This window comes from Lithobates pipiens, unplaced genomic scaffold (genome assembly GCF_037356315.1).
Source record: "Lithobates pipiens isolate NorthernLeopardFrog02 unplaced genomic scaffold, aLitPip1_a1.2 Scaffold_22, whole genome shotgun sequence".
Lineage (NCBI taxonomy): Eukaryota > Metazoa > Chordata > Amphibia > Anura > Ranidae > Lithobates > Lithobates pipiens.
The window spans coordinates 253,844,388-253,858,860 of NW_027507784.1; the positions used below are offsets into that span (position 1 = coordinate 253,844,388).

At 50.2% G+C, this 14,473-nt stretch overlaps 1 protein-coding gene across 4 annotated transcripts in view; it reads left to right on the forward strand.

The window, feature by feature from the left end:
- The first annotated feature begins 2,554 nt into the window (after positions 1-2,554).
- The window catches only part of ERCC4 (ERCC excision repair 4, endonuclease catalytic subunit), a 75,934-nt gene continuing 64,015 nt past the window's right edge, over positions 2,555-14,473 (forward strand). The window contains exons 1-2 of one of the 4 annotated variants that reach the window (XM_077448966.1): positions 2,556-3,060; positions 3,236-3,567. The gene's annotated coding sequence lies outside the window, so the exon portion shown is untranslated. Of the gene's footprint in view, positions 3,568-14,473 lie in introns of all 4 variants that reach the window. The other 3 variants (XM_077448965.1, XM_077448967.1, XM_077448964.1) reach the window with 3 other exon arrangements.

The window sequence follows — 14,473 nt, forward strand, 5'->3', positions numbered from 1 at the left end:
GCACTGCAGTGCAAATCACATCCGATCTCTGTGCGATTCGAGTTCAGCCATACAGATAGTATGGCTGAATTCGTGTCGCACCCGCCGCACCCGCCGCAAACTCGCACGGGACCCTTTTTTTGGTCCGCAGCAGAATCGGATCGCATGGGTGTTCACACCATGCGATCCGAGTTTGCAGATCGCACTGCGATATGCGAACTGATCTGGGGGTGTCATTAACATTTCACTGACACTCCCAGCAGTTCGCATAGGGCAGTGTGAACTGCCGCCGGGAGGCATGCGATGCGGGAACCCGCCGCGGATTTGTGGCGTTCCTGCATCGCTCCAGTGTGAACCCAGCCTAATAAGCGATCATTTTTCTGATCGCTGTATTAGTGTCACAGGTGACGCTAGTTAGGCAGGTAGGTATTTAGGTTCGCCGCAGCTTTTTATAACGCCAGGGACCCCCATATACTACCGCATAAAGCCCCCTGATTGCCCCCTAGTTAACCCTTTCACCAGTGATCACCATATAACGGTTACAGGTGACACTGGTTGGTTAGTTATTTTTTTATAGTTTCAGGGCACCCGCCATTTATTACCTAGTCTCACTAGTGTACCCCTAAATTTAGGGGTGTCTACTTTCCAAAATGGGGTCATTTGGGGGGCGTTTGTGCCATCTTGGCATTTTATGGCCTTCAAAACTGTAACGCCCTTAGAAAGCCTGAAGGCGGTGCTTGGTTTTCGGGGCCCCTTACGCGGCTAGGCTCCCAAAAAGTCCCACATATGTGGTATCCCCGTACTCAGGAGAAGCAGCAGAATTTATTTTGGGGTGTCATTTCACATATGCCCATGGCATGCGTGAGCAATATATCATTTAGTGACAACTTTGTGAAAAAAAAAAAAAAAGTTTGTAATTTTCCCGCAACTTGTGGCAAAATATAAAATATTCCATGGACTCAACATGCCTCTCAGCAAATAGCTTGGGGTGTCTACTATCTAAAATGGGGTCATTTGTGGGGGTTTTGTGCCATCTTGGCATTTTATGGCCTTCAAAACTGTAATAGGTAGTGAGGAGTGAAGTCAAATATTTACGCCCTTAGAAAACCTGAAGGCGGTTCTTGGCTTTCGGGCCCGTACGTGACTAGGCTCCCAAAAAATCCCACACATGTGGTATCCCCATACTCAGGAGAAGCAGCAGAATTTATTTTGGGGTGTCATTTCACATATGCCCATGGCATGTGTGAGCAATATATCATTTAGTGACAACTTTGTGAAAAAAAAATATAAAAAAATTAAAGTTTGTAATTTTCCCGCAACTTGTGGCAAAATATAAAATATTCCATGGACTCAACATGCCTCTCAGCAAATAGCTTGGGGTGTCTACTTTCTAAAATGGGGTCATTTGTGGGGGTTTTGTGCCATCTTGGCATTTTATGGCCTTCAAAACTGTAATAGGTAGTGAGGAGTGAAGTCAAATATTTCCGCCCTTAGAAAACCTGAAGGCGGTGCTTGGTTTTCGGGGTCCCGTACGTGGCTAGGCTCCCAAAAAATCCCACACATGTGGTATCCCCGTACTCAGGAGAAGCAGCAGAATTTATTTTGGGGTGTCATTTCACATATGCCCATGGCATGTGTGAGCAATATATCATTTAGTGACAACTTTGTGTAAAAAAAAAAAAAAAATATTTTTTTGTCATTATTCAATCGCTTGAGGCAAAAAAATAAAATATTCAATGGGCTCAACATGCCACTTATCAATTTCCTTAGGGGGTCTACTTTCCAAAATGGGGTCATTTGGGGGGGTTTTGTACTGCCCTGCCATTTTAGCACCTCAGTCGTAAACTAAAAGCTGCGTAAATTCCAGAAAACGTACCTTAGTTTGTAGATGTGACAACTTTTGCGCAAACCAATAAATATACAGTTATTGACTTTTTTTTTACCAAAGACATGTGGCTGAATACATTTTGGCCTAAATGTATGACTAAAATTGAGTTTATTGGATTTTTCTAATAACAAAAAGTAGAAAATATCATTTTTTTTCAAAATTTACGGTCTTTTTCCATTTATATCGCAAAAAATAAAAATCGCAGAGGCAATCAAATACCATCAAAAGAAAGCTCTATTTGTGGGAAGAAAAGGACGCAAATTTTGTTTGGGTACAACATTGCATGAGCGCGCAATTACCAGTTAAAGCAGCGCAGTGCCAAATTGTAAAAAGACCTCTGGTCATTGACCAGCAAAATGGTCCGGTCTGAAAGTGGTTAATAGACATTCTCCCACACAGAGAAATATTCTGCACTTGCATACCATAGAAGGAATGTTTGCTTCTTTGTACCATTATCTAGTTCTATTGTAACATAAGGGGAACAGTGAGTGTTCAGGTTGCCCACGCAGGACAATCTCCCCCTCAGGATCAGCACAGCTCTCCTCTTCATGTCACATTTCTACTTCTCACTGCAGGACAAACAGCAGCCTGTCACATGACGAGCCCGCCCCTCCCCTCCATACTCACAGGCTCTCCTCTCACCCCGGGTTAGTTGTTTTTGTCCAACACGTGTGAGGAGGAGGAGGAGGAGGAGGAGGAGGAAGAGCTATGCCCATGGCTAGACGGGAAGAGAGGAAGCCAGGTACAGTGCTGATGCCAGAGTACCCAGAGAGCCAGGCACAGAGTTGTGACCACAGAACAGAAGGAGCCAGGCACAGAGCTGTGATCAGAGGAAGCAAGGGACAGAGCTGTGATCAGAGGAAGCAAGGGACAGAGCTATGATCAGAGGAAGCCAGAAACAGAGCTATGATCAGAGGGAGCCAGGCACAGAGCTGTGATCAGAGGGAGCCAGACACAGAGCTGTGATCAGAGGAAGCCAGGCACAGAGCTGTGATCAGAGGAAGCTAGGCACAGAGCTGTGATCAGAGGAAGCCAGGCACAGAGCTGCGATCAGAGGGAGCCCGGCACAGAGCTGTGATCAGAAAACAGGGAGCATAGCACAGAGCTTAGGTCAGAGGGAGCCAGAAACAGCTGTGAACAGAAAGCAGAGGGAGCCAGGTACAGAGCTGTGTTTAGAAAACAGAGGGAGCCAGGTACAGAGCTGTGTTTAGAAAACAGAGGGAGCCCGGCAAAGAGCTGTGATCAGAGGGAGCCCGGCACAGAGCTGGGGTCAGAGGGAGCCAGGCACAGAGCTGGGGTCAGAGGGAGCCAGGCACAGAGCTGGGGTCAGAGGGAGCCAGGCACAGAGCTGGGGTCAGAGGGAGCCAGGCACAGAGCTGTGATCAGAGGGAGCCAGGCACAGAGCTGTGGTCAGAGGGAGCCAGGCACAGAGCTGTGGTCAGAGGGAGCCAGGCACAGAGCTGTGGTCAGAGGGAGCCAGGCACAGAGCTGTGGTCAGAGGGAGCCAGGCACAGAGCTGTGGTCAGAGGGAGCCAGGCACAGAGCTGTGGTCAGAGGGAGCCAGGCACAGAGCTGTGGTCAGAGGGAGCCAGGCACAGGGCTGTGGTCAGAGGGAGCCAGGCACAGAGCTGTGATCAGAAAACTGAGCCGGGCACAGAGCTACGATCAGAGGAAGCCAGGCACAGAGCTGTCACACACAGGTAATGATTCCAATCCTGAGCCATGTTATCGCCCATACACATTGGTATGAGCAGATCCTCATCTACACAGTGTTGTTGGCATTGAAAGGTGCTCATTGTTGGTAGGTGCTCGGTGTCAGGCTAGTGGCCCACTCATTGATGTGCTGTCACCTGGGGGACAAGTTTGCAATATTTCCCAGTTCTAAACTGATGAAGATGATTGGTTATCTGGTTACATGTTCAAGCTGAACTCCAGGCAGATATTTTTCTTTACTATCAATGTAATTTATCTTTCAGTAATGTCTCCATGTTTTCACATAGAGACCCCCCCCAACTGAGATGTCCCCTCTGAAAGCAGTCAGAAGAGGGGTTCCGTCCCATTCATTTCCTTTTAGTGGCCTTTTTTTCCCACTATTCCTGGCCTCTGGTCTCGTAACATCCTGTGTAAAATATTCACCCCATTCACAATTACAGTTCCCATTGCATGTTTTTTCAAGTGGCTCTGCACAGTGAGTGGAAATGATGGTGATGCTTGCTATATACCTCCTCTGGGTGCACGGCCATAGCTGCGTCCTTTGATTTACATCAGTTTGCAAAGGTATTTTTCTACCAAACAGTGAAGATGATAGAAAATGTCAGCTTTCTCATGTGCCTTTTGTAATGGAGTTCAGCTTTAAAGCACATTATATCACTTGATCATGTCAAGAGGGTCCATTAAGCTAGGGAACCACAATGTAGTTGGTCAGCATTATTGAAAGCTTAAAGCCCAACTCTGGACATGATTATATACTATTGATGTGTACACCTCCCCATGAATAGAGAGGAGTCCTCCAAACTCCTTTCTACCTGAACTTCAGTCATTCCTGCCATGCAGCCTCTGTTTTTATCCACTGCAGGGTGAGAGTGACCTGGCCCACAGATCATTGGGGTAAAAGAAGAGCACAAATTTGGAGTTCGACAAGAGTTCAGTCTTGAGCAGTGGCTGTGCATCTGAGCTCATACAGATACAGTTGGGTCCATATATATTTGGACACGGGCACAAGTTTTAGTTTTTTTCAGGTATTTACCAAAACATATTCGAACTATAGTTATATAATGGATAGAAAGGGGCTGAAAGTGTACTCTCAGGTTTAATTTGAGGGTATGTACATCCAAACCCGGAGGAAGGGTTTAGGAATTACAGCTCTTAAGAATAGCCACCCCTCTTTTTCCCAGATACTAAAAGTAATTGGACAATTGAATGAAAAGCTGTTCCATGGCCAGGTATGGGCTACTCCTTAGTTATTTCTTCATCAATTAAGCAGGTAAAAGGTCTGGAGTTGATTCTAAGTATGGTATTTGCATTTGGAATCTCTTGCTGTGAACCTTTATCATGCGTTCAAAGGAGCTGTCCATGCAAGTAAACAGGCCATTGTAAGGCTTCAAAAATGAGACAAATCCATCAGAGAGATAGCAGCAACATTAGGAGTGGCCAAATCAACAGTTTGGTACACTCTGAAGAAAGGAGAACGAAACCTAAAAGGGCCTGGGCGTCCATGGAAGACAACAGTGGTGGATGATCGCATGATCTTCTCTATGGTAAAGAAAAACCCATTTACAACATCCAGACAAGTGAAGGACACTCTCCGGGAGGTGGGTGTATCACTGTCAAAGTCTACAATCAGGAGAATACTTCACAAGGTGCAAACCATTCATAAGCCTGAAGAATAGAAAAGACAGATTAGACTTTGCCATAAAACATGTGAAAAAGCCAGACCAGTTCTGGAAAAGCATCCTGATGAGAAGAAAAAAGTGTGGAAAATGGCTTGTGATCCAAAGCACATAACATCATCTGTAAAACATGGTGGAGGCAGTGTTATGGCATGCGCATGCACTGGGTCATTGGTGTTTATTGATGATGTGACAAAAGCAGCCGGATGAAATCTGCAGTGTTTTTAGAGAGATACTGTCAGCCCAAATTCAGCCAAATTCAGCAAAGTTGATTGGACGGTGCTTCACAGTACAGATAGTCAATGATCCAAAACACACTGTAAAAGCAACCAAGGAGCTTTTGAAGGAAAAAAAGTGGAATATTCTGTAAGGCAGAGTAAGGTAACTGATCTCAACCCAATTGAGCATACATTTCACGTGCTGAAGGCAAAACTAAAGGCAGAAAGACCCTTAAAGAACAACTGAAGACAGTTGCCATTAGAGCCTGGCAAAGCATCAGAAAGGAGGAAACCGGGGGGCGTGGCTTGACTATGGCGCTGTGAGGACGTGCCAAGAGGGAGCTCCGTGTTGAGACCGGTCCGATCACCGCATCCAGTCGGCGGCTTAACAGCCTAGCTTATGTCCGCAGCAGCCCTCGCTCCCGGGACACCGACCGCCCGCAGATCTGCCGACATCGCGGCGTATTTCCTCCGCAATCCGGCCGCATTGCCTCAGGCCGCGGACGCCAACATGGCGCCGCCGCGCACCTCCACGGCCTCAGCATCCCACAGCAGAAAGACAGGAAAAGGATCCCAGCACACACAGGCGGGACAGCGGTCACCGGAGCCAAGAGCTGACTCCCCGATCCCCTCTCCAGACATCCTCACGGAGGGGCCGCATGCAGTAACAGGATTCGCCTCCCAGAGCCAGCCACCGCCGGAGGCCTGGAGAGAGCTGATTTCGCTTCTCCCCACGAAACAGGACATTGCAGAGTCCACTGCTACAATTGTGAGTACCCTGTTCAGGGAGATTAATGAGCTTAAGCAACATATAGACTCAGTAGACACACGGGTGACCACTGTGGAGCAGGTTACAGGCACGCTGGAAGCCAGGGTACAGGCCCTAGAGAACGCCCAAGGGTCCCATGCTCGCCGCCTGATCTCGCTGCAGTTGTCCGTGGACGATGGGCAAAACCGTAGCCGACGGAATAATGTGAGGATCCGTGGTCTCCCCGAGGCGACTACGGGCAGTGACCTGAAATCCACAGTGACGGCCATCTTAAATGCTTACCGTGACATGCCCCCGGCGGAGGAATTGGAGCTGGACCGGGTCCATCGCGCTCAAGGCCCTAGAGGTGGGGACCCTGCTGCCCCAAGGGATGTTCTAGCCAGGGTCCATTTTTATTCTGTTAAAGAGCAGATCATGCGTCAGGCCTGGGCTAAAGGCCAGATGGACTTCAATGGTGCCACTGTGCAGGTGCTCCCAGACCTGTCTCGTCTTACATTGAAGATGCGGGGGGTGCTGCACCCTTTGTTGGACTCCATTCGGGGGATAGGGGCTACCTACAGATGGGGGCACCCCTTTCACCTGATCGTCATTAAGGGAAGCGACTCTTTTGCTCTGAGATGGCCTGACCAACTCTTGGACCTGTTCTCGTTTCTGGGGGTGCCTGCATCCCCTGTCCCCAACTGGCTGGACTGCCTGCCCCTTTCGGACAACCCCCTGACCCTTCCACCTAGGCCTCAGCGGAATGGCAGGAGACGCCGCCGCTCCAGATCTCAGCAGGCCCCCAGGGCCGACTTTGCTTCTCCGGAACCTTGAAGTACCCAGCTGGTGGACTAATGTTGATAAGTGGACTTTCTTATTATATTCGTTACACAGGACTGGGGTTCATGAGGGGGAGCCCGCCCGGGTGCACCTGGGGGGAGGTTGAGACTTCTTGCTCCCCGGGGGCTGATTACATTGGAGTTGCTTTTGGGGTCTTTTTTTTTTTTTTTTTTTTTTTTTTCCTGCTAGTCCTGACTTAGCTGTACTAGATTTGGGCCTAGTCCCACGGGGCGGGTGGATGGGTGCGCCCCGGCATCCTCGCTGGTGGCGATTGGTGGGGGCGGGCGCAGGACGCGGGGAGGATGAGTGACGGGGTCGGGTGGGCGGGGTTTGCGGGTTGTCCCAGAATGGGTATAGGCCTCTGGTTTGTTATGTTCATTGTGCTCGTTAAAACCGGTGATTTGGACTGGTCCGCACGTCTCCCAACTTTTAGACCGTGCCAGTCTCCCACACTCCACCCATAGGTTGCGCTAGTGCGCGCAAGATTTTTTCCTTGTGATTTAGAAGGGCGCCGGTGTGGTTGCCTAAGTCACCACACTTCTTTGGTGCCAGCTTTCCTCTTATCTCTTACTTACCTTCTTCTTCTCTCCTTTCCTTCCCCCCCCAATACATTCCTTCCCTCGGGTCCGCCTGGGGCAATATGCCGCCCAGGCTGCAGTCCACGATGGGGGGACTACCCCAGGGGGTCAAATTTACGTCTTTAAATGTACGGGGCTTATCTACCCCTGAAAAACGGTCCAGGCTCCTGTCAGATTTGAAAAAGTCCCACACCCAAATTAGGGATGCACCGAAATGCCCTTTTCGGCAATTTGCCGAAAGAGAAAAACGGCCGAAAATGGGGCGGGGCCAGGGTAGGGGGCGGGGCTCCGCCCCCCACCGCTGGTGCGCCCATCATGAAAAGCTATAACATTCCAAATAGTGCAGGAGAGCCGTCTCCACCACCTGTTTGATCACAGAGCGGGAACATCACAGCTTTTATTTCAATAGCTGTGTGTTCCCGGCCGTGCGCCGTCACGTACAGCCCCTCCCCCTTGTCCGGGCACTTTGATAGACAGATCACCCGTAGGATTGGACGGATGATCTGTCTATCAAAGTGCCCTGACAAGGGGGAGGGGCTTACGTGACGGCGCGCGGCCGGGAACACACAGCTATTGAACTGAAAGCTGTGATGTTCCCCTGCTGTGATCAAACAGGCGACGGAGGCGACTCTCCTCTTCTCTCTTCTCTTTACAGGTTAGCTGCTATGAGGGGAGACACTGGCTGCTATGAGGGGAGACACTGGCTGCTATGAGGGGAGACACTGGCTGCTTTGAGGGGAGACACTGGCTGCTATGAGGGGAGACACTGGCTGCTATGAGGGGAGACTGGCTGGCTGCATTGTATCAATTGTATCATGTGTCATGTATCATGTGTGCAATTTCTGACCATCTCCTGTACCACGTCCCCTGTCTCTGACCATCTCCTGTACCATGTCCCCAGTCTCTGACCATCTCCTGTACCACGTCCCCAGTCTCTGACCATCTCCTGTACCACGTCCCCAGTCTCTGACCATCTCCTGTACCACGTCCCCAGTCTCTGACCATCTCCTGTACCACGTCCCCAGTCTCTGACCACCTCCTGTACCATGTCCCCAGTCTCTGACCACCTCCTGTACCACGTCCCCAGTCTCTGACCACCTCCTGTACCACGTCCCCAGTCTCTGACCACCTCCTGTACCACGTCCCCAGTCTCTGACCACCTCCTGTACCACGTCCCCAGTCTCTGACCATCTCCTGTACCACGTCCCCAGTCTCTGACCACCCCCTGTACCATGTCCCCAGTCTCTGACCATCTCCTGTACCATGTCCCCAGTCTCTGACCATCTCCTGTACCATGTCCCCAGTCTCTGACCATCTCCTGTACCATGTCCCCAGTCTCTGACCATCTCCTGTACCATGTCCCCAGTCTCTGACCATCTCCTGTACCATGTCCCCAGTCTCTGACCATCTCCTGTACCATGTCCCCAGTCTCTGACCATCTCCTGTACCATGTCCCCAGTCTCTGACCATCTCCTGTACCATGTCCCCAGTCTCTGACCATCTCCTGTACCATGTCCCCAGTCTCTGACCATCTCCTGTACCATGTCCCCAGTCTCTGACCATCTCCTGTACCATGTCCCCAGTCTCTGACCATCTCCTGTACCATGTCCCCAGTCTCTGACCATCTCCTGTACCATGTCCCCAGTCTCTGACCACCTCCTGTACCATGTCCCCAGCCTCTGACCACCTCCTGTACCATGTCCCCAGGCTCTGACCACCTCCTGTACCATGTCCCCAGCCTCTGACCACCTCCTGTACCATGTCCCCAGCCTCTGACCACCTCCTGTACCATGTCCCCAGCCTCTGACCACCTCCTGTATAAAAATATTTTTTAAAAACAGTCATTTTCGGTATCGGTGCTGTTTCGGTATCGGTTTCGGTTTTCGGCCTAGTGTATTTTTCATTTTCGGTATCGGTTTCGGCACCAAAAAACCCATTCGGTGCATCCCTAACCCAAATAGCGTTTTTACAGGAGACGCACTTCAGGCAGCGGGCGGTCCCCAAGCTTGGTAACAGAGGCTTCCCCCACGGTGTACCATGCACCCTCCCCCATCTCGAAATCTAAAGGGGTTAGCATCCTGATTGCGAAGTCGGTACCCTGGACCTTGTTGGCACAGCGGGTGGACCCGCAGGGCCGTTTCCTACTGGTGAAGGGTAAGATTAGGGATGATATTATTACCATGCTGAATGTCTACTTTCCGAACTCGAACCACTTAGGTTTTATGAGAACCTTGGCCCCTATACTCCTGGAGGCTAGTGAGGGGGTACTCTTGATGGGTGGGGATCTCAACTACGCTCAGGAACCACTGGTGGACGTGTCCAGGGGGGCGTCACACCTTACCTATTCCTGCCTCAAAAAACTGAGGGCGGAACTGCATGGTCTGAACTTGATCGATCCCTGGAGGGTCCTGCACCCGGAGGAGAGGGATTATACTTACTTCTCCCCGGTGCATCATACTTACTCCAGGATTGATTGCTTTCAGATCCGACATAAAGACCTCTCCATGGTGACCTCTGCCCAGATTGACCATATTTCTTTCTCGGACCACGCCCCAATACACTTGACTCTGGCTTGGGACTTGGACTTCCGCTCGCCCCCCACTTGGCGGCTCAATGAATCCCTGCTGCAGGACCCCGACACTCGGACAGAGATAGGGGAGACACTTAAGTGTTACTTTCGGGAGAACGTAGACCCGGCCTTGAGCCCTTCGAGCGTGTGGGAGGCACATAAGTGTGTAGTGAGAGGGGTGCTGATTCGGATTGGAGCGCGGAAAAAACGGGAGAGGAATAGGCAAATTGAAGCATTGATCAGGGAGGTGCGCTCTCTTGAACTTCTGCATAAGAGGTCTCTAGCGGCGACTCACCTGGAGGATCTGGCCCGGGCCAGGGAGAACCTGTGGGGCCTTCTGTATCAGAAGACGGTTTCTCGGTTGGCTTGGGCGAAACGTTCATTCTTTGAATATTCCAACAAGCCCAGTGCGATGCTGGCGAGAGCCCTTCGGGGACCGAGACAGCGCACCTTTATCCCCTATATTACTACTAGACAGGGCTCTAGGGTTAATACGTCTAAGGACATGGCGAGGGAATTTTTTGACTATTATCATGACCTTTATAATCTCCACCGGGGGGAGAGCGCAGAAGCAATCGCGTCTAGACAGGTGACAGCAGGTGGGTACGTCGGGGCCTCTGGTATGCCGACCCTTCCTGCGGAGGTCCGTGACTCCCTGGAGGTGGACATTTCCGCAGAGGAATTTCAGGTGGCATTGGCTCAGATGGAGCCCCGGAAGGCACCAGGACCTGACGGCCTCACTTTGTCGTACTACCGCACCTACACGGACCTTCTGGCACAGCACTTCCTTCGGGCGTTTAATGCTGCGAAGGGGGGCGATGGACTGCATATGGACTCGCTTAGGGCATACATATCCTTGATCCACCAAGGAAGGCAAGGACCTGTCGCAGTGTGGGAGCTTCCGCCCAATTGCACTCCTGAACGTTGATTTGAAGCTTTTCCCTAAGATCCTTGCCAACCGACTAGCACCTCATATCCAGAATTTAATTCACTTCGATCAAGTGGGGTTTGTCCCCATGCGAGAGGCCCGAGATAATATGACCCGGGTCATCAACTTGATTCATGCAGCTCGAAGGGGGGGGAGGCCCTTTCTACTGCTTTCCACCGACGCAGAGAAGGCCTTTGACAGAGTGGCCTGACATTTTTTGTGGGCCACTCTGTCACATATAGGCCTGGGCCCATGCATGCAGGGCTGGATATCGGCGTTGTATTCCAAACCCTCGGCGGCTGTGCGCGTGAACGATTGGCGCTCTGACTTTTTTCCAATTACGAATGGGACGAGGCAGGGTTGCCCCCTGTCCCCCCTTATTTTTATTTTGACACTAGAACCCTTCATGTGCCATATACGCAATGATCCAAACATAACAGGTTTTCGGAAGCCCTCGGCCCACCACAAGCTCGCGGCCTACGCGGATGACTTATGTCTCCCTTCCGAATATTTTGGAAGCACTCCGCGTGTACGGAGCCTTGTCGAATTACAAGGTCAATTGCGCCAAGTTCGCAGTCTTGAACGTCTCTGTCCCAGAAGCGGAGACCCGTGGTCTTCGCTCAGCTTTCCAATTCCACTGGGCAGCCGATTCTATTAGATATTTGGGGATCAATGTTACTTCGGACCCAGCGCAATTGTACCTGCATAATTATACCCTCCTGTTGCACAGGTTGAAGTTGGACCTGGAGGGATGGCACTCCCTGGCGTTAACCTGGTTTGGGCGCTGCAGCGCCTTTAAAATGACGGCGCTGCCTAGGATCCTATATATTTTCCAGACTGTACCTATTCGCGTTCCTCCGAAATTCTTTGCGCAGTTGCAGATCCTCCTTAGGAAATTTGTCTGGGCACGGAAGCCTACCAGGGCCAAACTCCAGACCCTTGCTAGACCCAAAGACCAAGGGGGGGTGGGTCTCCCCGATTTGTGTAGGTATTACAGGGCGACTCTGTTGACCAGGGTCGTGGATTGGCATTGCCACGGTCCACAGAAACAGTGGGTGAAGATGGAGATGGAGGATACGTCCATCCCTCTCTTGACCTCCCCGTGGCTCCTGGCATCCCCACCTAGGGATCTGCGGGACCACCCGCTCATCGGGGCAACACTGGCAGTGACGAGGAGGTTATTCCGTACCACCGATATCTCGCCCCTCCCTTTTCCGATGACCCCGATAGTGGGGAACCCGGACTTTCCTCCGGGGTTCACCAACAAACGGTTGCGGCGGCTGGTGGATTCAGGTAAGCACCGATTGCGAGGGGCGTGGCCTGCCGGGGATCTCCCGAGTCTACAGGCTGTAGCGGGACTTACAGAGCCACCACTCGACCCGTTCAGCGCATACCAACTCCGGCACTTCCTGCTGGCGATCCAAAAGACCCCCTATGTGCCCAGAGGCCTTACCTCTTTCGAGACGTTGTGTCATGAGACGGAACCTGTGCGGCACTCACTCTCCTTGCTGTATAATCTACTGGCTTCTATAGATGGGGGATCACCCCCTGCGTACATTCACCAGTGGGAAAAGGACCTGGGTACCCGCTTCACCCCACAGCAGATAGGGAAGATATTGCTTTTGACCCACAAGGCTTCCATTACTAGTTATATTCAGGAGTCGGGATACAAAATAGTCTCCCGCTGGTATAGGGTCCCATATCTCCTGAACAAGATGCACAACTCAATCCCCAACAACTGTTGGAGATGCCAAGCTGCGACGGGGTCCATGGTCCATATCTTCTGGTCATGCCCTGCCTTAGGCGCATTCTGGAATGATGTGGCGGCGACAATTAAGAAATTAACGTCGGTAGACTTACAGGGAGACCCGGCGGCGTGCCTACTCCATCTGACGAATAGACCTGTGCGAAAATATAAACAGACTTTGACAATGCAACTCTTGAACGCAGCGCGGGTATGCATCCCTGCAATGTGGAGGCAATCTCGGCCCCCGTCTAGGGCCCTGTGGTTTTCCAAAATTAATTATATCCTCCGTATGGAGAAATTGACTGCCACTCTCCACAATACGGAAGAAAAATTCCGCGAGAAATGGAGACCATGGAGGTACTTTACTGGTACAACGGACTACCTAATGGAGAGGGTATCTGCTGCCGACTCGGGGGCCGATTAGAGGCTCCTGACATTGTTAGTGCATGCTGAGATGGGTGTGCTGTCCTAGCCCTGTAGGTAGTGACGGGCTTTCGTGGGGTCCCCTAATACTTGCTACCCCCCTCCCCCTTTTTTTTTTTTTTACTTTCTTTTCCTTTTTCTTTTCTTCTTTCTTTCTCTTCTTTCTCTGTCTATCTTTTCTGTCCTACCCAACTTTGACCTGAATAGGTCCGTGGTGTGTCTTGCGGACCCATAGTGTCAATATAGACGTTACAATGGCGAAGGTCTGTGGATGTTTACGAGAGGGGTGTCACGTGGTTCACGTACACCTCCCTCGGCCTGTTACTCTAAGCACGTAGGAGGGTATTGTTTGTCATCATAGGTTAACGACTACAAATACCTCTTATATGTGAGACTGTTTATGAACATGCTTACTTCTTTCCAGTGTATGTTTATGGTCATGATGTGCATGACCAGGTTTATCTGTGATTGTTCTGTTTACTGTATCTGTCCTGCATTGAAAACTGAATAAAGGAATTTAAAAAAAAAGAAAGGAGGAAACCTAGTCTATGGTAATGTCCGTGAATTCCAGCTGTGCAATTCATAAAATGAGATTCACTATTTTTTTGCTTAACCACTTCAGCTCCGGACCAATAAACACCTTAAGGACCAGAGGTCTTTTTCCAATTTCGCACTGCGCTGCTTTAACTGGTAATTGCGCAGTCATGCAATATTGCACCCAAACGAAATTTGCGTCCTTTTCTTCCCACAAATAGAGCTTTCTTTTGATGGTATTTGATTGCCTCTGCGTTTTTTTTTTTTTTTTTTGCGATATAAATGGAAAAAGAGCGAAAATTTTGAAAAAAAAAGATATTTTCTTCTTTTTGTTATAAGAAAAATCTAATAAACTACATTTTAGTCATACATTGAGGGCAAAATTTATTCAGCCACATGTCTTTAGTAAAAAAAAATGTCAATAAGCGTATATTTTTTGGTTTGCGCAAAAGTTATATCGTCTACAAACTAGAGTACATTTTCTGGAATTTACACAGCTTTTAATTTATGACTGCCTATCTCATTTCTTGAGGTGCTAAAATGGCAGGGCAGTACAAACCCCCCCCCAAATGACCCCATTTTGGAAAGTAGACACCCCAAGGAAATTGCTGATGGGTATGTTGAGCCCATTG